The sequence below is a fragment of the Pleurodeles waltl genome, chromosome 8 (assembly GCF_031143425.1).
Source record: "Pleurodeles waltl isolate 20211129_DDA chromosome 8, aPleWal1.hap1.20221129, whole genome shotgun sequence".
Classification (NCBI taxonomy): Eukaryota; Metazoa; Chordata; class Amphibia; order Caudata; family Salamandridae; genus Pleurodeles; species Pleurodeles waltl.
In genome coordinates this window covers 1216943209-1216965758 of record NC_090447.1, presented here as the reverse complement: position 1 = coordinate 1216965758, position 22550 = coordinate 1216943209, and positions in this window count along the sequence as shown.

Genomic DNA, 22550 nt, shown 5'->3' with positions numbered 1-22550 from the left:
TCTTCTTTTTTAATGGCAGACTGCGGTGAGTCTTTCTTTTCTTTCACGTATTCCGGATGTCGATCTTGACGGCCCCCTCTCTTGCTACGTTTATCTGGTGCGCCCTGAAAGGAACGAGAGGGACGTGAATCAGTATATCTGTCTGGAGTTCTAATGTGCTCCCTATTTCTGAGATTATACCTCCTTTCGGAGTACTCCGGATGTGGAGAATCAGCTCTCTTATTTCTTTTTTCTTTTAAATCTTTTTGTTTGTCCCAGCGCTTTTTAGAGCCCTCTTGTGCCTGCTTCGTACCTTCCTTATGGGTGGTACATGGTAATTCAATTTTTTTAGGTTTGGATCCCAAACTATCCCGTCCTATACTAGTATAGGTATCAGAAATTATTTTCGGTAGCTGTCTCTCTTGTTCCAGATTTGGAGTTTCCCGGAGACGCTGGCGTATTGCCAGTGCCATCGCTTCCCCTTTAATATTACTCAGTATTATCAAGGAGACGGCGTCAAAGTTACGCATCAATTTCATCCCCAGATCCAGGGCCGGTGCAGCCCCATGTTCATTTTGTATTTGTTTTAACACTTCCGGTAAATTGGCAAGTGTCGGGGTACCATGTGTGGTAGTATAAACGGCAGCGAAGACTGTACCCCAAGTCGCACAGTCTTCCACCGAGGGAACCATCCCAAACGGCAAGCACATAGGGAGCAGTCTATGTTTTTCCTGTGGTCCCGTATGGGGAAACACAGCTTCCAGCTGATTAGTTTTCTGGGCTATCCAGAACGGTATTTTTTCCCGTTCCATGGGCACTTTACCCATAATAGTATGCACTGTTTGTGGATTGATCCCAGTAGCCAATTGATAACCACCAGCTACTGGTGGTGCTGGACGCGCTGGTGTAGTGTTCAACGTTCGCATTACGAACTGAACCAATCTTCTATATAATGCCACTAATTCATTATATAATACTCGTAAATCTGCAATCGACTTATTCTGTATGCTTGGGTGAGGTGAATATGTGGCAAACATAGGCCATGTAGGTCCCTCATTACTTAAAGGACCTAGCCTCACTCTTCGTAGTACATGTGGTAGAGTGCCTTCAAACCAGAGGGCGCTCTTGATATGTGAGCGATATTTCATGATACTGGTATGCTTCGTACCGTACAGGTACATTCGCAATTTCATATGTGTGAAATGTGTGCGTTCTTTGGTCAGCCTCAGGAAAGGTGACCCAACAGTAAAATGTTTCTGTTTGGTATGCTTCAGTTGCTTCTATAATAAGAGTAACATCCCCGCCCTCGTCTGTAAGGTCATGCGCTAATAAATGTTGTGTAAGGGCATGTCTAGCATTTGCAGGAATATCTATGGTATTAGCCATAGTTGTTTAGGAAAACGGAACACCAGATGGGGAAAGTTTTTCCTTTTTATGATTTCGAGCTCAAACAACCTACAGCTTAATTAGGTGTTACCTGTTCAGCTGAGGAGGATTCTCCCAAAGACCACGGACGTCTCTGTATAATGGTACTTAGGGTACCTGTTGTCTGTGAGACTGTGATAGTCAGGGTCTCCGTAAATTAGTGCCTAAACACCATCGTTGGTGGCGCCATGTCGTAGTTTGGATTCTTGCTCTGAGCAAGACTGCTGGTCCCAGGATGACAGTACTTTCGTTTGTAGGTGACTAAGGGGGTCATTACAACCTCTGCAGTCTTTTTACAAGACTGCCGAGGGACCGCCGTGCTGAAGACCGCCAGTGGTGGTGGTTTTCCGCTCAGCGTATTATGACTGTTGGCAGCTCTACGTAGTTTTTCAGACGGAGAGCCGCCAACAGCCATAGTGACGGGCGGCAGGGAATTGGAGGTTGCTCCACCTCCACCACCACGGCAACAGAACACCGCCCAGCGAATCACGTCCTGTGATTCTGCGCGGCGGTGTTCTGTTAGCGGTGTGGTGTCGGCGGGGCTGCCCCCATGGCTCCCGCCCCCTCCCGGAGGATCGACGGAACAGGTAAGTCGATCGTCCGTTAGGGGAGAGGGGTGGGAGGGTGTTATGTGTTGTGTGCGTGCATGAGGGTGTGTGTGGGTGTATGTAGAGGGGGTGTGTGAGTGCGTGCATGCTTGCGGGGGTGTTGCGTGTTTTGGGAATGAGTGTGTGTATGTCTGTGGGTACGTCTGTATGGATGTGTGCATGTATGTTTGAATGTGGGTGTGCGTGTCAGACTGTGTGTTTGGATGTTGGCATGTGTGTCAGTGTGTGTGCGTTTATGTGTGTTGGTGGTGCCTGCGTGCGTGTCGGGAGTGTATGAGTAAGGTAATGTCGGGGGTCGGGGTGGGGGTCCTGCCACCCTTGGGGGGTGGCAGGGGTGGTGGGGGGTGTAGGAGAGGGAGTCGGGGTGGGGGTGGGGGAGACCCCTATCAGTGCCAGGGAAGGAATTCTCTGGCACTGATAGTGCTTAACGCCATGGATTTCATGGCGGTTCCTACCGCTGGAAATCCACGGCGGTAAGCCGGGTCACAATACCGGCAGCGGAATTGTCACGGCCGCCGGGCTGGAGACCCAGGTCTCCAGCCCAGCGGTCGTCTACGCCCTGGCGGGCGGAACGGAGAAGTGGCGGATGACCATGGCGGTAACCGCCATGGTCATAAATCCAAAAAAAAGACCGCCAGCCTGTTGGCGATCTTACCGCCGCGTTAACAGCGTCCACCAGGGTTGTAATAACCCCCTAAGTCTTTTCCTACAACTAGTTGCAACTGTTGTCCAAACCTTACCAGCTCACTAGCAGTACCTCACCAGAAACACTATCGTAAAAGGTGATTTATGGCAGTCGTTTACGCATGGACTCAAAAATAAGATATCCCAAGGAATGTCATGGTTAAACGGAGATTACCCTTTTCTCACGGATATATTATGTCTCATACAAACAAAGGCAATAACACAGATGCAGTGAAGTTATAATAGTTTTTATTTAACATAACTGCAATTTGCGATAAGTTGCATGAACTGCAATGATTAGGATAATGAATATACCAAGCAACAGTATTGTGAAGAAGAGAGTCATTGTTATGAAGACCCCCACCATTTTGCAATATATGAAAGAAATATATATATATGTATATATAAGATGGAATATGCCCTAATACCCTAATGAGAATAGGCCTAACCTCCTACCTAAAGGAGAGCTGGGTTTGCTAAACCTAATCTGCCAAAGCCGTGTCCATGAGAGGAGCCCCCAACCCTCGTTACCTTGGAATGAGGTCTCTATCTCAGACTCCGCATGGACACGAAGACTGGGTCAGCGTCAAGATGACTGCAGCATCGGCATCAGCGATGGTGGCGATGCCCTCTGGTCGGAATCCCTCTGATTATCTGTCTAAAGTGTGATGTATTTATACAGATCTACAAGGTCCCCTGACGTAGGTGTATTCCAAAACAATAGATAACAGACATGCTTGGGACGGCAATTAATATCAACAATCCCTCGAAATTATAGAGAGGGAAAATCCCTAAGTGGGAACACCTACTGTTTGTTTGTCTTTTGTGCTTGATCTTGACGCCTTGGCGCAGTGACACTGATAATAAAACTCATAACAAGTGGCCTAACTATAAACAGGGCAGCCATCTTAGAGAAAATAAATAATTAAATGGGCTAAGACAGAGCAAGCTAAGTAGGTTAAAAGTCACTAGGTGACGGGGGCACGAGTCTACAAGCCAACGGCTAAGCTAACTCCTGCTATCCCATTACAACGAACTAGTATTCACTACAGTGTCAAGTGGGTGTGTTTTGAATTGTCCAATGTGGTGTTGATTTGTAAATAATTGTATCACCAATGGTTTACTGCGGTTGAAAGACAGCTGCATAGATTCGTGGGTCATGATACTGTGGGCATATTTCTATTGGCGAAACAGTGTGGGTTTTGGTACTGCCAGTTTATCACTGACCTTTGGTGTGGCGGACTTGTGTGGGTGTCTGTATAGTGGAGGATTTCTAAGTGTGGGTCATAAAACCCGTGGCGGATTTCCACAGCGGACACAGTATTTTTGGCGGCCGCCGGCACAGCGGTCAGTGGGATTTACAACCAGGGTTGTAATGAGGGCCTCTGTCTTGAAGGATAGCCACAGTTGAAGTAAGGGTAGTTACAATGTCAACTGTGGCAGAAATGTACTTTTCTGCTTCTGTGACTGTCTGCAAATTTCAACACATCTTGGTTGAGCAGTGCAACATCTGCCCTGAGTCCTCCAATCATTTTCTTCATGTCAGTGCCGAGTTTGCGGATGGCTTGGAAAATAGGTTCAGGAGTGACTGGTGTTGCTGTTATTTCCCAAGACAAGGTTACATCTTTGGATGGCTTGGCAGTGATGGTAGCATACTTGACAGTTTTGGTCTGTTGTGCGGTATATGCCTGTCGTTTTTTTTATCTTTTGGAAAGTAAGTGGGGCACACAAGGTTGAGGTGCAGGAACCCTTGTCTGTTTTTCTTCCCCAGGTTCCCTACCCCTTCATGCCACAAAAATAGTGCGGAGTAGTGCTGTATCACCGGAAGCTGCAGGTGTGTGGATGGCCCAAATTAGCAAAGGCCACCAATATGATGGCCATGTTGGATGTTCCCTGGGGTATAATCACACAGGCCCGGGAACCAGTCTCTGGTCGGCGAGCCAAGGTTGCCTGGTCTTTGTACCACTATTGCGAGGCCCACCTCGCCTCTTGCCAGGTGCTAGGCGGCCTTATGTCTTGTCGGTTCTCTAGGACACAGGCTGCCACCTTAAGTAGTCCAGCAATATATCAAATAATGCGTTCATTCAGGAAGATTAAAACAAGAGAAACAAAAAAGGTAAACCAAAATACGATAAATTCCCTTCCTAAATAACTAAATGCATGCAGAAATAGGTTAAAGAAGAACATTCAAATGCACAAATCAAAGTAAAAAAACAATTACAATGATGAAATAAAATAAAAAATGTAACCACCAATTAAACAAAAATTAAAGACATTTGTGTGTGTTAGAAATGGGGCTTCTGGTTGGCTAGGGTATATACCTAAGCCAAGCAGAACCCACCACTCTAGTCAGGGTGAGGGACTTATACAACCAAGATATCCCCTTCTCACCCCCTTGGTAGCTTGGCACAAGCAGTCAGGCTTATCCCAGATGACACAGGCTGGCTGGGGTCCTATCAGAGCTGGGGTCCTATCGAAACCCAGTGACAGCGAACAGGACCGATGACACAGGGCTATCTATAAGTCCTGACCCCACCTGCCATAAGACATTGGCTGAATTATGACAGCCTCTGTGGTGTGACTGCTGCTGGGAACTGCAGTTCTCCTGAGAACTGACTCGCATGCTGCTGCCACTGAGGGGAACATACAGCAAATCCACAGCAGAAGACTACTTAATTCTGGTGGAGATACCTGGCGACACAGGTGTATCCTCCTGACCCAACCCTGCTTATGGCCGGGATGTCTGAGTGCCCTCTATGGAGTGCAGGCCAGTGAGTAGACTACCAACTTGAGGGAAGTGTGATGCAGCCAATGTGGCCTGTTATCTACAGCCCCTCTCGTGGGAGCAGCCGGGCAAACGGGGGCAGCAGTGACCACTGAGGGTGCTGGAGAGAACCTGCATCTATAAATTCCTGCCCCACTGCAGACTTCCCTGCTGAAAAGCTGCTTCCCCAGACCCAATTCAGACCAGTGAGTGGAATAGGCACACTTAACACAGATTGCAAATTCAGTCTCCAAGATATTTGGCACGACATCTCTGAGGTAGGAGGGCCTATGGATGACCTGGAATAAATAGTCGATGTTCGCTTGAAGAGCCGGAGGTGCTCTAGCGCAGGGTGGCGGCACTCAAAGAACAGCAAATTGAACTGCAAATGAAGCAAGCAGACTTGGAAAATAGAAGCTGTCAGAACAACATCTACATCAGGGGTATACCTGGTGGGGCAGAGGGCACCAACATAATGTCCTTCGCGGCTAAGCTTTTGCAGACGATCCGTGGCGATGAAGATGCCCCTTCCTGGTGTAGGAAAGGGCCCATCCTGTGACTTCTACCCGGTGGCACACTACTTCTTTACAAACAAAGGAGCTATCATGTGGGCTTCTAGGAGCAAAGCTCACCTAGTTTTCCATGGCCACACTATCCAGGTATTTCAAGATTCCTCCTCTGTTTCCATGTGCCACCACCAGGACTTTAAGCCCATCACCGATAAAATGTGAGAGCTGAACCTTCGCTAACAATGGGTTCATCCTTTTGCCCTCTTGTTTACCTGCGAGGGCAGGCAATCCAGTCCTTGACAGAGGTGAAGCATCTCCAGGGCTGCTAGCAGAGCTTCAAGACTTATCACTGCCCTGCTAACCAACTAGGGAAGCACTAAGTGCCATCTGGACCATGGTACAGCCCGACAGCTTGGATGAACACTGCAAGGAAGCTGCCTCCCAGTAGACGATATGTGACCTTATACAGCATCTTCAAAATATGGGGATGGGCTCCTCCCCAGTCTCACCCACTGCTGGCACCTTGTAAGCCTGAGTCTCTCCTGTAATATCGCCTTCACCAGGAGAACAGAAGGCAAGGGCATCATGGACTTTACAGCTGAAATGCTCTGGGTGTCGCAACAAGCTTTCTGCAGTACCTGCTTTTCAAGAGGCTGAATTAGTTATCATTACTCAACTACAAAATATAGAAAAGAAATCATTCCCATATGCTGACAGTGATACAACAAACAGCAGTTTCCTTGACAAGAGAAAATGTAGACATCCGCCTGACTTGTCTTCAACCATCCTTGGTGCTAGACCCTGGCCCATGCTGGTCATGGGGTTCTGGAGGGCCTAGATGACTTTGCTAACATGACTGCCCACCTGGCCTGACAGGCGGCGCATCCTCTCTAGTTAGCCTGACGAACATTCCTGATGACCCTTTACCTCAATTCATCCTTTAGGAGGGTGACTCCCACAACGGGACCAATGCGCCTGTGAGTCAACCCTACCAGGACATGAATGGAGAGGAATGGAGTTGTTAGGCCCTGTTGGACTTTTGTTGTTTGATTCTTTCCCTTGCCTCCCAAATTCACTTGGTCAGGTGTCTCTCCAGGGGAGGCCTACTCACTCCCCTCTGGTCCATGCTGCACACTACCATATGTTAGTGAGCTCGATGTCGACACTGAGGCTCTCCAATTGATGCGTCCATCAGTTACTGATGCTCTCATCTCATCGACTGGCCCTTATATGGGAAAGGGACACTTTCCCACTGAGACACTAGGGATATACCCTTCTGGGCATCTCCATTCACACATAAAATGACACAGCAACTGCATCCACTTGCCTGCCTTATGACCTCTATACACCACAATAAATTACTCTCTCTTAGCACTCGGGTCTGAACCCACCTAACAAGCTAAAGCAGGTCATGCGTTATCTCTTTCTGCAAGACTCTGATTTAATCTTTCTCCAGGAGACACACCTCCTGCGGGAGGATTGCCATGGTATGTCACATCCAAAATATCCACTTCATTTTTGGGTGCATGCCCCTACTAAAACATCGGGGGTGCCATCATGTGCAAAGCAGGTTTCTGTTCCAATGCCCTGAATATGGTTTGGCCGTTATCTGAAACTATCCATCCAAAGGGGTTTACGCCCACAGGCTCTTCTTAAAATTTATACCGCCAACCAAGATTCTTACATTAGAGATCTTTTGAAGGAACAGCTGAAAAAACGAGAAGGGTGACCTTGTGTTGGGTGGAGACCTAAACCTTATGTGGGATCCCGAGCTCGATCGTAGTGCTGCATCCTTCCAGGGTACAGGGGCGATGTTTGCCACACTCAAGCGTGACCTTACTGATCTAGGGTTAGTGGATGTGTGGCGCTACAGATGCCCTGAAACATGAGAATATTCTTTTTACTCACACATTCATGTCTAATACTCCCACATTGACTATCTTTTTTACACCCACTCTGCTTCATAGCCTAGAAACTATGGCTATCTCAGTCATCTCTGTCTTGGACCATGTCGACGTAGAACTAGTGTGGGCCCAGGGCAGTAGCTTGGGATGGGCTCTGCACCCTGGTGCTTACCCCGCAGTTACTCAGAGACCCAGTTAATGTCACTGTGATGCAAAAGGGAATCACAGACTATTTCAACCTCAATACTTTCGGAGGTTATCTCGTTCATTGTTATCACGCATGTGAGGGAGTCTAGCTTTGTAAAGACAGGCATGTTGGCTAAAACCAAGGCCCTCGAGCTCCTTGGCCAGTCCTCTCCTTCCAAGTGCATAAAACAACAGTTAGCTATTCTGTGGGGTTAGCTGAGGGCACATAGGACCAACAAGGCTGAGCAGTCCCTCCTGGCTCGGCAACAAAAGTATTATGATGGGGGTGAATGAGGTTGGCACACTTCTCAATCGTAAACTGTCACACACAGAGGGTATGCACCTAAGCCAGGCACTAAATTCAGGGCAAGGAAGTAACACGTCCAAGATAACCCCTGCTCACCCGTTGGTAGCTTGGCTCGAGCAGTCAGGCCTTACCCACAGGCAATGTGTAAAGCGTTTGCATAACAAACACAACACACATGAAGCAATTTGTACACCATAAAGTAAACACAACACCGAGTTATGTAAAAATAAACTGTATTGCACAAAGCATAATTAGACCAAACATGACATGTCAGAAATACCCTGCTCCCTTAGCAGTTGTCAGAACATTACACATGTCACTAATACTCCGAAAGAATAGGTAGTAGTCATAATAGAACACATAGGTATTCAGAATTCTGCAACATAAGCAGCAGTCAGGAATCACATGAAGAAAGAAATGCACTAGTCATAAAAGTATCATAAATGCCTAAATCAGGAACATCATAAAGCCCTACGGCAAGTAATCAACACATGACAGCATGTCCGGCCCCTAAAAGGCACAACAGCATGTAGATGGTGCAAAAAGACACAGGCTAACATAATTAATCCACCATGTACATATTAGGAACATGGGTAGTCATATGTTCTGGGAGAGTACCTGTTTTACGGCTGCCAAGGCACCTCTAGTGCCACGATGTGGACACAGGGAGGCCCAGGCACTCCCTGCGTGAAACGGGAGCCATGTGTTGATCCTGGGGAAGGGGGTGGCATGCACCCCCTCTGGTTTGGTGTCGGGCCCCTCCTGGGGCCTGTGCCTAAATGAGTGCTGACAATTATGGGGGCTACCCCCATGGGTTGCGACTGACCCTCCTTGGGGGGGCCTAAGTAAGGCTAATGAGGCTGTGGCGTCCGAGCCCCTAGGGCAGTGGCCAGGGTGAAAGGAACTCCCTCTCTGCCCGAGCCCTGTGGTCCTGCAGGCAGCCACCCGTATCCTCGAGGTGGGTGCCAGATAAACGGGGAAGAGGACAACACCTGTCCCTTGCAGCCGCACTCCACCTGGAGACGGCTGGGGGGAATCTCTGGCAGGCCGCTCCTCTCTCCCCAGGTCAGGACAGTGATTGGGCCTCAGTACGAGCCGGGGTGTGCCCCAGGGGCACCTCTGAGCCAAATGGGTCCCCGGAGGCACTAACAGGATCGTGCCGGCTCCAATCTCTGTCGTAGTGGTGCCCCGGGGGCATCTTCGAGAGTGCGCCACCAACACGCTCAACGTTATCAGAGCATCCAGTTCGTGGTGTTGATTCCGGGCATCAGCAATGCACTCTCCCCAGCAATAGGGCAACTTTAATGAGCACGGGTTTTGGCGGCAAATCTCCTCCACGGCACTGCGCTAAGATGTGCAGGGAGGCACAGAGAAGCGCTCTGCAGGTAGTGTACAGTAAAAAGAGAAGCACTCCTCGTGCTGGTTAATTGCAGGGGTCAGGGGCCACAGCACCCTGTCCCTGGAAACAGAAGAGAGGGGGAAGCACAGGGCTAGCAGGCCCAACAACAGGCCAGCAGAAGGGATGCAGATGGTGGCAGAACCTCCTAGTGACCTAGCAGATCACAGGTCAGCACAGCAGCAGCAGTCCAAGGTGGGTCCTGGTGACTCCATTCAGCACCGCTCCGTGTCCAGTTCCAGAAGTGGCTCTGGTGTCCCAAGAATGTCTAAATTGTGGGGAAAACTCCCCTGTACTTATACTCAGGTTTACAGTGGGTTTCACAAAGAAGGGGAGAGGAGGTTCCAACCAGTTACAACTGGTTCTGGGAGTGCCCCCTCTCTCCAGCACAGGCTCCAAACATCAGTTGGGGGTAAACAACACTCTTGTGTGAGGCCAGGGCACAGCCTTTACAGATGTAGGTGTGTCCCCCCTCTCCCTTCTCTCAGCCCAGGAAGACTATTCTGTATGCAGATGCACCTCTGTGACACCTCCACCCTCCCTGAGTACAGGCTGTCTGAAAAGTATGCGCAAAGCCCAACTGTCACTCTGCCCAGATGTGGATTGTAGTCAAGCTGCAAAACACCAGAGTCATAAGCACAGAGAAATTCTCACTCTCTCGAAGTGGCATTTCTGTAAAAATAATAAAAAAAATCTAGTTACACCAGTAAGCAGCATTTCTCCCTATCATTACAACCATACCAAACATGCCTACCCTGGCCCTCATAAATCAGACAATACCCCCTACATGTAAGGCAGGGTATTTTTAATTCAATCCTATGAGAAGGCAGCGCTCACAGCAGAGAGAAACCAAAATAGGCTTTTGTCACTACCAGGACAGGCTTTGACAAGCATTTATTACACAACATAAATCCAACATTGACACTGCTCTCACAACCACAAAAACCAACACTACACATTCATCTACACAAACACACACACGTCGCAACAACAACTGCTACACAACACCATTCACCTGAATGTCAGACGCAGCAACATATTACAACACACATAACAACATCAATGCCACTTGCAACTGGCACAAATACTAACACACCATATCACCCACTCCAGCTCCATCCATCTCAGGCACCCAGTAGCACACACACAACTCACAGACACGTAGTGACTCACACACACACAACTCGCAGTACAATATTACAGGTCCCTGGGCAATGTGCACACATGGACACAGTTGACAGGTGTGAATGGACTGTCATTGTGGTGCCTCCATTAATTTGCCAATGAATACTAGCACCATAATGACAGTTGTGTATGCGTGCAATATGTGTTGTGTACCAGTGCTTCCCCACCTGTCTGCCACACTCATGCCGCTGACATATGCATGTCACAGTAACTTTAACAAATTACTGTGAAATGTATATGTCTTCAGTGGTCCTGTGATCATGTGCAGTGACCCCCCCAATGCACACAGCCAATGTGGGTCCCTACCTTCGTGTCCACTGACAAGGGGGTTCTGTTTTCTCCATGGTCCCATGGCAGCCATGATGGAGGGTGTAGTCCAGTCGTGTCCAGTCGAAAATGGGAGTGGAATGGGGAAAAGGGGTTGTTTTTCACTTCCTTTCCCCCTAATCAGCCAACACAGACTTGAAGGTCGAACTGCCACTTTTCCCTTGGTGGAAGGGCAGATCCAAATCTGCTTGATGGTAGATGTAGCTGGAGTCCCACCGTCAGCCACTGTTCCCTATGGTACCGTCGATGGCGGATGGGATTCATTGGCAGAAACTGTGAGACTTGGGGGAGCTTAAATCTTGGATTGCAAATATCTATATCTCGTGGTTGACCGCCAAGGTAGTGGGTGGGTTTTTAGTCAGGAAACCGATGGCAGGAGTGTTACCGGCAAGATTTAAATCAGGCCATGAGGGTTTGCAATAGACAACATTTAATCATAATACACAGGGTTATAGTCAGTATGGGGGGTTAAACATCTTCAGGCAAAAATTAAAGAATTAGTAGTCACACATATGGATTTAAGGGACCACAGTCGAAAAGACAATATTTTCTTGCTTTCAGTATGACAGAAAGTCTGGAAGGAGATGACTGTAGTAACTCTCACACCTTCGATTAATCTGTGTTTTACTGCAGTAGGTGGCTACTCCACCATCCTTGATTCTGTCGTCCACCCAAAGTTATCTTTTGAAATTATCACTCTTCCTCTCATACGTTCTAAAGGGCTATGTCCAATCGAGTTACAAGGAGAGATCCTATGGACCCATACCATGCGCATAACCTCATTCTCCCAATTTAAGCCTGCATTGATGGCTAGCTGTATAGTACCCTCTAAAACACTGTGGAACCTTTCAACTGTGCCATTACCTGCAGTGTGATATACTGATGTAGTTTTATGTGTAATGCCATTTCCTTCAACAAAAGCATTAATTACATTAGACATGAAGTGCTGCTTATTGTCACTATGTATAGTCTTTGGTAATCCTTCGTGTAATAAGACTCTATCAATAAATTTTACAATCTTTTCCAAATCAGTCTTGGGGAAAAAATCAGTTTCTGGCCATTTTGAGGAATTATCAATTATGACTACAATAAACTTTTGTGTACCTTTGCCTTTCATGGAGCCCATGACGTCTATGCCTATTTTCCCCAAGGCTTGTTTGGTGTACTCACATGACACAAAGGTTTTTTTTGTTAATCTTGACCTTATCAGTTTCATTGCATGACATACATTCACTTACTACAATCTCAATGTCTTTTCCATACCTGGCCACCAGTGTCAGTGTTTCATTTTCAGTTTGGTTTTCACTATCCTTAAGTGGCCCTCATGGCACATTTAAAGGAGTCTCTTCCTGAGAGCACATGGTGGTACTAGTCTACCATTTCTTAGTAACTTTCCTTGTGACAGGGAGAGTTTTTGTCCCTCTTCCCAAAACGTGTGATCATCTTTACTCGGCAACATTTTCTCAGTTCATCTTCGACCATCCACTTTTCCACCTCTTTCAAATGAAGATTGTTATTCTGCATACTCATTCATTCTTCTTGTGATATACCTGTAATCTCCTTATTCACATCAGAAGCACAATATTCCTCCTGTTCTCTCATATCTATTTCCTTCAGTGGTAAAGGAAAAAGGTTAAAAAAATCCCCTGTGCTGTTTTTAACCCACAGTACACATTGGGCTGTGAAATTATATCCTAACAGCCTTAACGAAAAACACGCTAATCTTGGGAAAGCACTAACCAACCACTTTGTGGTTAGGGCCTTTGGGAGGGGTTTATGATCACTCTGTAATGGCACACAGTTGCCCCACACATACTGCCTAAAATGTTCAAGATCCCACATACTACAACAGAGTACTTTTCCTTTGCTGGAGACCATGCACGTGATCGAAAAGCAATCACTGCTTCCCTGCAATTGACGTCAATCTGCATTAGCACTGCTCCCAATCCATTACTACGGGTGTCTGTAGTGACTATACTTTTCAAATTTGAATTAATCCTTGTAAGGATGGAGCTCCACAAATATTCTCCTTCAAATCTCGGAATGCTCTTTGACATTCATCTGACCATTCAAACCTTGTGGTTCCTTTTAGGCTTTAGTAGTTGTCTAATTGGGTATGTTTTGCTGGAAAGGTTACTGACAAATTAAGAAAAGTACACCACTAGGCCTAAAAACATTCTTTCTTTATCTTTGTTTTTAGGCAAGAGGGAGTTCCTGATGGTTTTCCCTAATTCAGTTTTAGATTTTATACCCTCTCTGCTCACCGCATGACCAAGGTATGTAACATTTTCTCTTCCTTTATTTCCTCTGTAAGACCTTTCTCTTCCAAAATTTGTAAGACTTGCTTCAACCTCTTGTGAAGGAGTAACTAGTCAGTCAAGATCTGAATGGGGCCCTAAGTTTGGTTTTAAAACTATGGACCTCATTATGAGGCTGGCAGTCATCAGACCGGCAGCCTTGCTGTGGCAGTCTTACCACTGCAGACTAGCCGGTAAAGACTGCTACATCACGAGTTGTGGGGCTTGGCAGATGCCACACCTCCACAATGGCGCCTGGCCCACCAATGCAGTTGCGCTGGCACGAAAACCCTGGAGGTCACGCACCTGGCAACAGGAATCCCCATTTCTGCCACCGGCACACTCACATGCACACACCTCCACCCATCACACTCTTACAAACACCCCCCTCTCCCTTCATGCACGCATGCATTTATATAAACACCCCTCGGCATACGCATACATCCACACAGACACCCCCACTCACTTGCAAACATGCAGACACACACCCCCACTCGCTTGCACATGCACTCATATAGGTGCACATACATGCACACACACATTCACATTCAATTGTATGCACGCACGTATTCACCACCTCCCTGCCCCCTCTGCATACACACACTCACACTACACCCCATCCACATACATGCATACATGCACCCACACACCATCAGACACCCACCCCCCTTTTGGACACCCACTTACCTTCTCCATCGAGGAGGTCATCTGGTAGGGGATGGGTCCTGGTCTTGCATCTCCAGCACCACCACGCCAGCAGGACTCTGCCAAGCCATATTATGGCTTGTAATTCAGCAGGTGGAGTCTTTCTGGCATGGTGGTGCTGGCAATGTAACCACCTCTTCAGTGTCAGACTTCCTTCCATAAATGTGTGTCCTCCAAAGACTCCTAATAAGGCAGGCAACAGACCTCCAGCACTGGCAGTCTGTTGCCTGCAGCGGCTTTGGTGGTCTAACAAAAAGACCGCCAGAGTCGTAATGAGGCCCTTTGTGTGCTCAGCACACACACAAAATATTCTCAGTGTATTTCTCCTAATATATTTGTTACAAAATGCCTAATCGGAGGATAATATTTTTCTATGTTGTCGTTTCCCAAATCACAATGGCTACTCCAGGAAATTGTTCTAAAAACAAAATGGCGGCACCTTTGTCTTATGACTGTGCTACACTTGAATGTTACTTTTACAAAATGTCCACTTCCGAAGCTTTACTTTATCAACACAAATGGCCACTCAAAGACCTGCATACAGTCTACTTTGGCCTCATGACCTTCCTGTAATGGCGTAGGTCCTCCAGATATCTAGAATGGCATAGGCTAACTTTGCAATGATAGCATGTCCCGTCTACTGGACTACTCTATCGCTTCAATTTGGAGTTGATATGCTGCGTTTCTCTCCATCTAACTCGGTTGGTTGGCTTCAGCCAATACACAAATAATAGTGCGTTGCCTACAGTCTGCTCATTTACTATGTACAGCTCTGTTGCTTCTGCTTCATCCTGGCTCAGTTTCTTGAAACAAATGGAAGCACAGCTCTCCGGCACACCTGAATATACAAGTCTTCTCCTCAGAAGTGACGATTTAGCTTCTTTTCTGCAGATGCCGCTGCTTTGGCATAGGTTGGTGAACACTGGTCCTTGTGCCAGGTAAGACCATCGCCAATTTCTTTTGTAATAACTCTCCCCCTTTGTTAGTTGAAATGTAATTTTATTGAGAGTTACCTGCCACAGTAATTGACAATGCAACTCTCGCAGCCTCTTGCTTCATTACATGTCACAGCTGTTAAATCCTGTTTCTTGTGATATCAGGTTTTAAAAGGCGTGATAATGGTGGCGCGCATGAGCCATGGACCAAGATGGGCGCCTAATTACAGAGCTCTGCGCATCGTCGGGTGAGTTTTTACCGCCGGAGCTGTTTTTTCCCCTCTTTTTAATGATGCTTCTACAATAACAGCTATGGGATGTTTTGGTGAGCATTTTCATCATTTTTAGGGCTGCCTAGCTTATTTTCCGACTCTTTAATTACGTTTTTTTATTTCTCTTCATGCATGCAGCCATTTTGACTACTTTTGCTCACCATTACATCATACTTCTTTGAATATTTGATTGTTCGGCTTGCATTTGTTTTGCAAAAGCCTGGTAATTTATTTTTGCTGTCTAGTTAACATATGTTTGGAGTTCCTGTGTCACTCGTTTCCTTATTGAAGGCTTTTATTTTTATATGGGCAAACTGAAGAAAATAAAATCTCTGTTGCATCAGTCCTCCTCAGCTGACAAACTTTCACAGTTTTTACAATTGGACACTTCTGTTGTAGTGTCTTCTTCTTCCATGTCCAAGATGTCTTCTTCATCTTCTTCTTTGCCTAAAGTTTCACTCAATATTCAGGTGGTATGTGATGCCCATTATGTCATCACTGACATGGTAGCTAAATATCCAGGCAGTACTCATGACTCCTACATTTTTAGGCACAGTGGGATACACCAACGCCTAGAACGTGGGGAGTTTGGATACGGATACCTCCTAGGTAGAGCTGAAAACACCTTGCAGACATACACACAGGTCAATGTGGAAACCACCCATGCCAAGCTAACATTGTACTTTTTGTGCCAAACAGGTGACAGTGCATATGCACTACGACCATGGATCCTTACTCAGTACTTGACACCTAGCAATGAGTCAGAGAGGCCATACAACAGTGCACATAAGAGGACCAGGAACATCATCGAACATACCTTTGGACTGCTGAAAGCAAGGTTCAGATGCCTCCACAGAAGTGGAGGTGCCCTCCAGTATACCCCAATAACAGCTTTCAAAATCATTGTCGCATGCTCTATACTGCACAACATTGCCACCAGACATGGGCTACCTCTCACCCCTGAAGACCCTGATTCTGAGGATGAAGAGCAAGAGCTACCACATCGCCATCATGGGGATTGGAGCATCGCAAATCAAGGCAGACTGAGACGGGAACACATTGCAAACCAATACTTTGGAAGGTACGTGCTAACTTTTACCATACTCACCAATGTCACACACAAAGAGTCCATGTGTTAAGTAGAAAGAACAAGTGGTTTATTAAGTGCAAACAAAAAATCTATATACAATTGGAACAGTTCAGGGGCTTTAATAGTCCACCTGGCATGGGACACATTGACGTCATGTGCCCCAACCCCAGGACTGTGTGGAGCTCAAACCCTACGCCGGGCTCGGCCAGCATGGCTGGTACTAGGGGGGTCAGCAGTGCCCTGCCTTGTGCTTCCACTGCGAAGCACCCTGGTGTCACCGCCAGAGACACTGCTGACAGTGGAGCCCTCTTCAGTATCCTGTGGCGTGTCGCCTGTGCCCCTGGCCACCTGCCGTGCCTCCATTATGTCTACTGCGTGGCTGAGACAGCCCAGTCCATGTGCCACGTCACTGGCAAAGTGGCCCATGTCCACTTGGAGGCTGACAGTGCGCCTAGAAAGACCCGTTGTGTTCACGGCCAGCCTTACAATTGAGGAGGACATCCTGTCTAGGCGGTTCAGCAGCTGGCGGTCCCGACGCTGTGCATTCTCTGTCTGCGTTAGCAGTCCTGCCACTAGTTGACGCATGGAGAGTGCAAGGTCGCCAATGTGTGAACTGATCAGTTGCAACTCTGAATGTACTTGCTGCATGCTGTTTCCATGTTTGTGCTCCATGCGCTGCAATGCCCCGGTAATCCTCCTGATTTCCTGTGTCTGCAGGCGCTGACCCCGTAGGAGTGCTGCCTCAGTTTGTGAAATGGAGGCATCCCCTGACTCTGCCTGCCACTATAAGGATGGAGTTCCACGTCGCCTGCGACGCGGTGGAGGCCCTGTGACATCTCCCGTGGAACTTTGGCTGGTGTTTCGTGAGGGGACATGGTGTAGGTGGTGCAGGTCGCAGTGGTGGCTGGTCCTGTTCCCTCGTGTGTCTGCTGGGTGACCAGTGGCCCCTGGCTGCTTGGGCTGGTTGGGGTGTCTTGTGGCAGACCTGTGGGACATAGGGAACACACTGTCAGTATCTACTATCTGTTATCAACTTCCTAATAAACTGTTGCCTATGAACTGCCTACTTGACTACATTGCCCATAATGTACCATTCTGGTGTTTGCTACTCTGAAATGGAACTATTTTGGTTGTGCATGCTCCTGTGTACAAGGTGAGTGGGGGTATGGCATTAATGAGGGTACATGCTTGTCACATGGTACTCACCGGTTGATGGTCCTGGCTCAGATGTGTCCAGATCTCCCATCTTGCATACAGCCTCAGGCTCAAGGGTCTCTCTACCCTTTCCTCCAAGGGTGTGGGTGGTGGTACTGTTGATGGTCCCCCTCCTGTGCCTCTCATCTCCCGGAGCCGCTCTGCCACCCTCTCCTTGGTCCGGGAGCACAGGTCGCACCACCTTTTCTTGAGTTCCTCAATACTCCAGTGGCTGACTCCCAGGGAGTTGACTTTTTCCTGGATCTCCATCCACAGTCTCCTTTACTCTGTCTCTGGCACGGTGAGGGCTGCCCTGCCAAACAACTGGTCATGGTGCTGACAACACGCATCAGTCAACACCTCCAACTCTTTTTCTGCAAACTTCAGTTTCCTCTTCCTTGGGGTCTCTGCCGTGGTTGCTGGAGCTCTGTGTGTTTGCAGTGCTGCAGTTGAAATGGGTGTGGTCCTCCCTCCTCCCAGGTGTATTTGTAAACTTCCTGGCTGTGATGTCATCATCATGTGCCAGGAAGTGTTTTCCAGAGTGTTCTGCAGCACCTGCATTCAATTTTCAGCACAGTCGCAAATAGCGACACCCACTCGCAAATTGCGTGTCCGTTTTTTGCGCGGTCGCAAAAAGCGACCTCGCAAACAGCGGACTCGCTATCTGAGGTACGACTCCATTTGCGAGTCGCAAATTGTCCTCGCGTTTTCTTCCAGCATTGCAGTTGGCGAGTCGGAAATTGCGAGTCGCAAAGAGTCGCATTTTGCGAGTCGCTAATTTTTCCCTACCTACATCTGGCCCTAATTCTCGGATACAAAATCTTGATTTTAAGTGGTCTCAAATGGAAGTAAGAGTCTCTGCTTTGGAACAAAGAGTCAGCGACGTGCAGGATGAAACACATAAAATTATTAGTTTGGAGAAGGAAGAGGCAACTTTGAAGATAGTTGTGGAGGATTTGGAAAACAGAAATAGAACCAATAAACTTCGCCTTTATGGATTACTGGAGGATTTGAAGGGTGTGACCCTATTTCATTTTTTGCCTCATTTTTTCCACAGTTGGTGGGCTTACCGTCTTCTACAGTATTGAACACTCAAAGAGCGCACCGCATTGGTCATCGTTCTCCGCATTCCTAAACATCTAAACCAAGAGGCGTGATTATTTTCTTTCTTGAATTTACTGATTTATTGAGAATTCTTAACGATGCGAAAGTCGAAAAACAAATCTCTTGGCAGGGAAGTAAATTTTTCATCTCACAGGATGTGTCCAAAGCTACAGCAAACAGGAGGAAAGAGTTTTTGGATCTTTGTCCACAGCTTCATGACTTGGGAGCTCGTTTTGGATCATTCCATCCGTGTTTGTTCAAAGTGACATATCAAAACAAGTCCACTTCATATACCCCTCCTGCAGTTCTTCGTGACTTTCTATGACTACACTCTACAAATTCTATGGAAACAGCTGGTCCTTCTACACATTGACTATATATGTTTCTCAATTGATTATGCCCTTTCATTACTACTGCAATATAATTGATGGTCCTTCATATGCAGTTTATACAGTGTACTACATTGACGTGACTACAGACCCTTTTTGTTAATGTATTGTTTTCTTTTCACAGGTTCCTGGTGTTCTATAATCATTATTTTTGCTTGTAACCTTTGTCCGTTGATGTGTTCCGTTCCCTTGCTGTGCAGTCTTAAGTCTGTGCTGTCACCACCCCTCCCCTATTGTTCATTTATCTCAGGTATGTTTTTGCAGTCGTCTTTATTTGACATGTACTGTCTCTTCTTTTTTTCTTGAATATTTTCCATCCTTTTTCCTACTGTTTTCCCTTTACTCTTCTCTCTTTTTGTTTTTTCTGTTTTCCTTTCCCTTATATGTACTTTCAGTTATTTATGGTACAAGGCCTTTCGTGTATATATATGGTTATGTGTGAGAAGGTAGCCTCTTTCTAGCCTTGTTACCCCCACTTTTGGCCTGTTTGTGAGTGTATGTCAGGGTGTTTTCACTGTCTGTATGTGTCACTGGGACCCTGTCACACAGGGCCCCAGTGCTCAGAGGTGTGCATGTATATGTTCCCTGTGTGGTGCCTAACTGTCTCACTGAGGCTCTGCTAACCAGAACCTCAGTGGTTATGCTCTCTCATTACTTTTAAATTGTCACTAACAGGCTAGTGACCATTTTTACCAATTTACATTGGCTTACTGGAACACCCTTATAATTCCCTAGTATATGGTACTGAGGTACCCAGGGTATTGGGGTTCCAGGAGATCCCTATGGGCTGCAGCATTTCTTTTGCCAGCCATAGGGAGCTCTGACAATTCTTACACAGGCCTGCCACTGCAGCCTGAGTGAAATAACGTCCACGTTATTTCACAGCCATTTTACACTGCACTTAAGTAACTTATAAGTCACCTATATGTCTAACCTTTACCTGGTAAAGGTTAGGTGCAAAGTTACTTAGTGTGAGGGCACCCTGGCACTAGCCAAGGTGCCCCCACATTGTTCAGAGCCAATTCACTGAACTTTGTGAGTGCGGGGACACCATTACACGCGTGCACTACATATAGGTCACTACCTATATGTAGCTTCACCATGGTAACTCCGAATATGGCCATGTAACATGTCTATGATCATGGAATTGCCCCCTCTATGCCATCCTGGCATTGTTGGTACAATTCCATGATCCCAGTGGTCTGTAGCACAGTCCCTGGTACTGCCAGACTGCCCTTCCTGGGGTTTCACTGCAGCTGCTGCTGCTGCCAACCCCTCAGACAGGCAGCTGCCCTCCTGGGGTCCAGCCAGGCCTGGCCCAGGATGGCAGAACAAAGAACTTCCTCTGAGAGAGGGTGTGACACTCTCTCCCTTTGGAAAATGGTGTGAAGGCAGGGGAGGAGTAGCCTCCCCCAGCCTCTGGAAATGCTTTGTTGGGCACAGATGTGCCCAATTCTGCATAAGCCAGTCTACACCGGTTCAGGGACCCCTTAGCCCCTGCTCTGGCGCGAAACTGGACAAAGGAAAGGGGAGTGACCACTCCCCTGACCTGCACCTCCCCTGGGAGGTGTCCAGAGCTCCTCCAGTGTGCTCCAGACCTCTGCCATCTTGGAAACAGAGGTGCTGCTGGCACACTGGACTGCTCTGAGTGGCCAGTGCCACCAGGTGACGTCAGAGACTCCTGCTGATAGGCTCCTTCAGGTGTTAGTAGCCTTTCCTCTCTCCTAGGTAGCCAAACCCTCTTTTCTGGCTATTTAGGGTCTCTGTCTCTGGGGAAACTTTAGATAACGAATGCATGAGCTCAGCCGAGTTCCTCTGCATCTCTCTCTTCACCTTCTGATAAGGAATCGACCGCTGACCGCGCTGGAAGCCTGCAAACCTGCAACATAGTAGCAAAGACGACTACTGCAACTCTGTAACGCTGATCCTGCCGCCTTCTCGACTGTTTTCCTGCTTGTGCATGCTGTGGGGGTAGCCTGCCTCCTCTCTGCACCAGAAGCTCCGAAGAAATCTCCCGTGGGTCGACGGAATCTTCCCCCTGCAACCGCAGGCACCAAAAAGCTGCATTACCGGTCCCTTGGGTCTCCTCTCAGCACGACGAGCGAGGTCCCTCGAATCCAGCGACTCTGTCCAAGTGACCCCCACAGTCCAGTGACTCTTCAGCCCAAGTTTGGTGGAGGTAAGTCCTTGCCTCACCTCGCTGGGCTGCATTGCTGGGAACCGCGACTTTGCAAGCTACTCCGGCCCCTGTGCACTTCCGGCGGAAATCCTTCGTGCACAGCCAAGCCTGGGTCCACGGCACTCTAACCTGCATTGCACGACTTTCTAAGTTGGTCTCCGGCGACGTGGGACTCCTTTGTGCAACTTCGGCGAGCACCGTTTCACGCATCCTCGTAGTGCCTGTTTCTGGCACTTCTCCGGGTGCTACCTGCTTCAGTGAGGGCACTTTGTCTTGCTCGACGTCCCTTCTCTCTGCAGGTCCAATTTGCGACCTCCTGGTCCCTCCTGGGCCCCAGCAGCGTCTCAAAACGTCAAAAGCACGATTTGCGTGTAGCAAGGCTTGTTGGCGTCCTTCCGGCGGGAAAACACTTCTGCACGACTCTCCAAGGCGAGAGGGATCCGTCCACCAAAGGGGAAGTCTCTAGCCCTTTTCGTTCTTGCAGAAACCTCAGCTTCTTCTGTCCAGTCAAAGCTTCTTTGCACCCGCAGCTGGCATTTCCTGGGCATCTGCCCATCTCCGACTTGCTTGTGACTTTTGGACTTGGTCCCCTTGTTCCACAGGTACCCTAGATTGGAAATCCACAGTTGTTGCATTGCTGGTTTGTGTCTTTCCTGCATTATTCCTCTAACACGACTCTTTTGTCCTTAGGGGAACTTTAGTGCACTTTGCACTCACTTCTCAGGGTCTTGGGGAGGGTTATTTCTCTAACTCTCACTATTTTCTAATAGTCCCAGCGACCCTCTACAAGGTCACATAGGTTTGGGGTCCATTCGTGGTTCGCATTCCACTTCTGGAGTATATGGTTTGTGTTGCCCCTATCCCTATGTTTCCCCATTGCATCCTATTGTAACTATACATTGTTTGCACTGTTTTCTAAGACTATACTGCATATTTTTGCTATTGTGTACATATATCTTGTGTATATTTCTTATCCTCATACTGAGGGTACTCACTGAGATACTTTTGGCATATTGTCATAAAAATAAAGTACCTTTATTTTTAGTATAACTGTGTATTGTGTTTTCTTATGATATTGTGCATAATCATTTGTGGTACTGTAGTAGCTTCA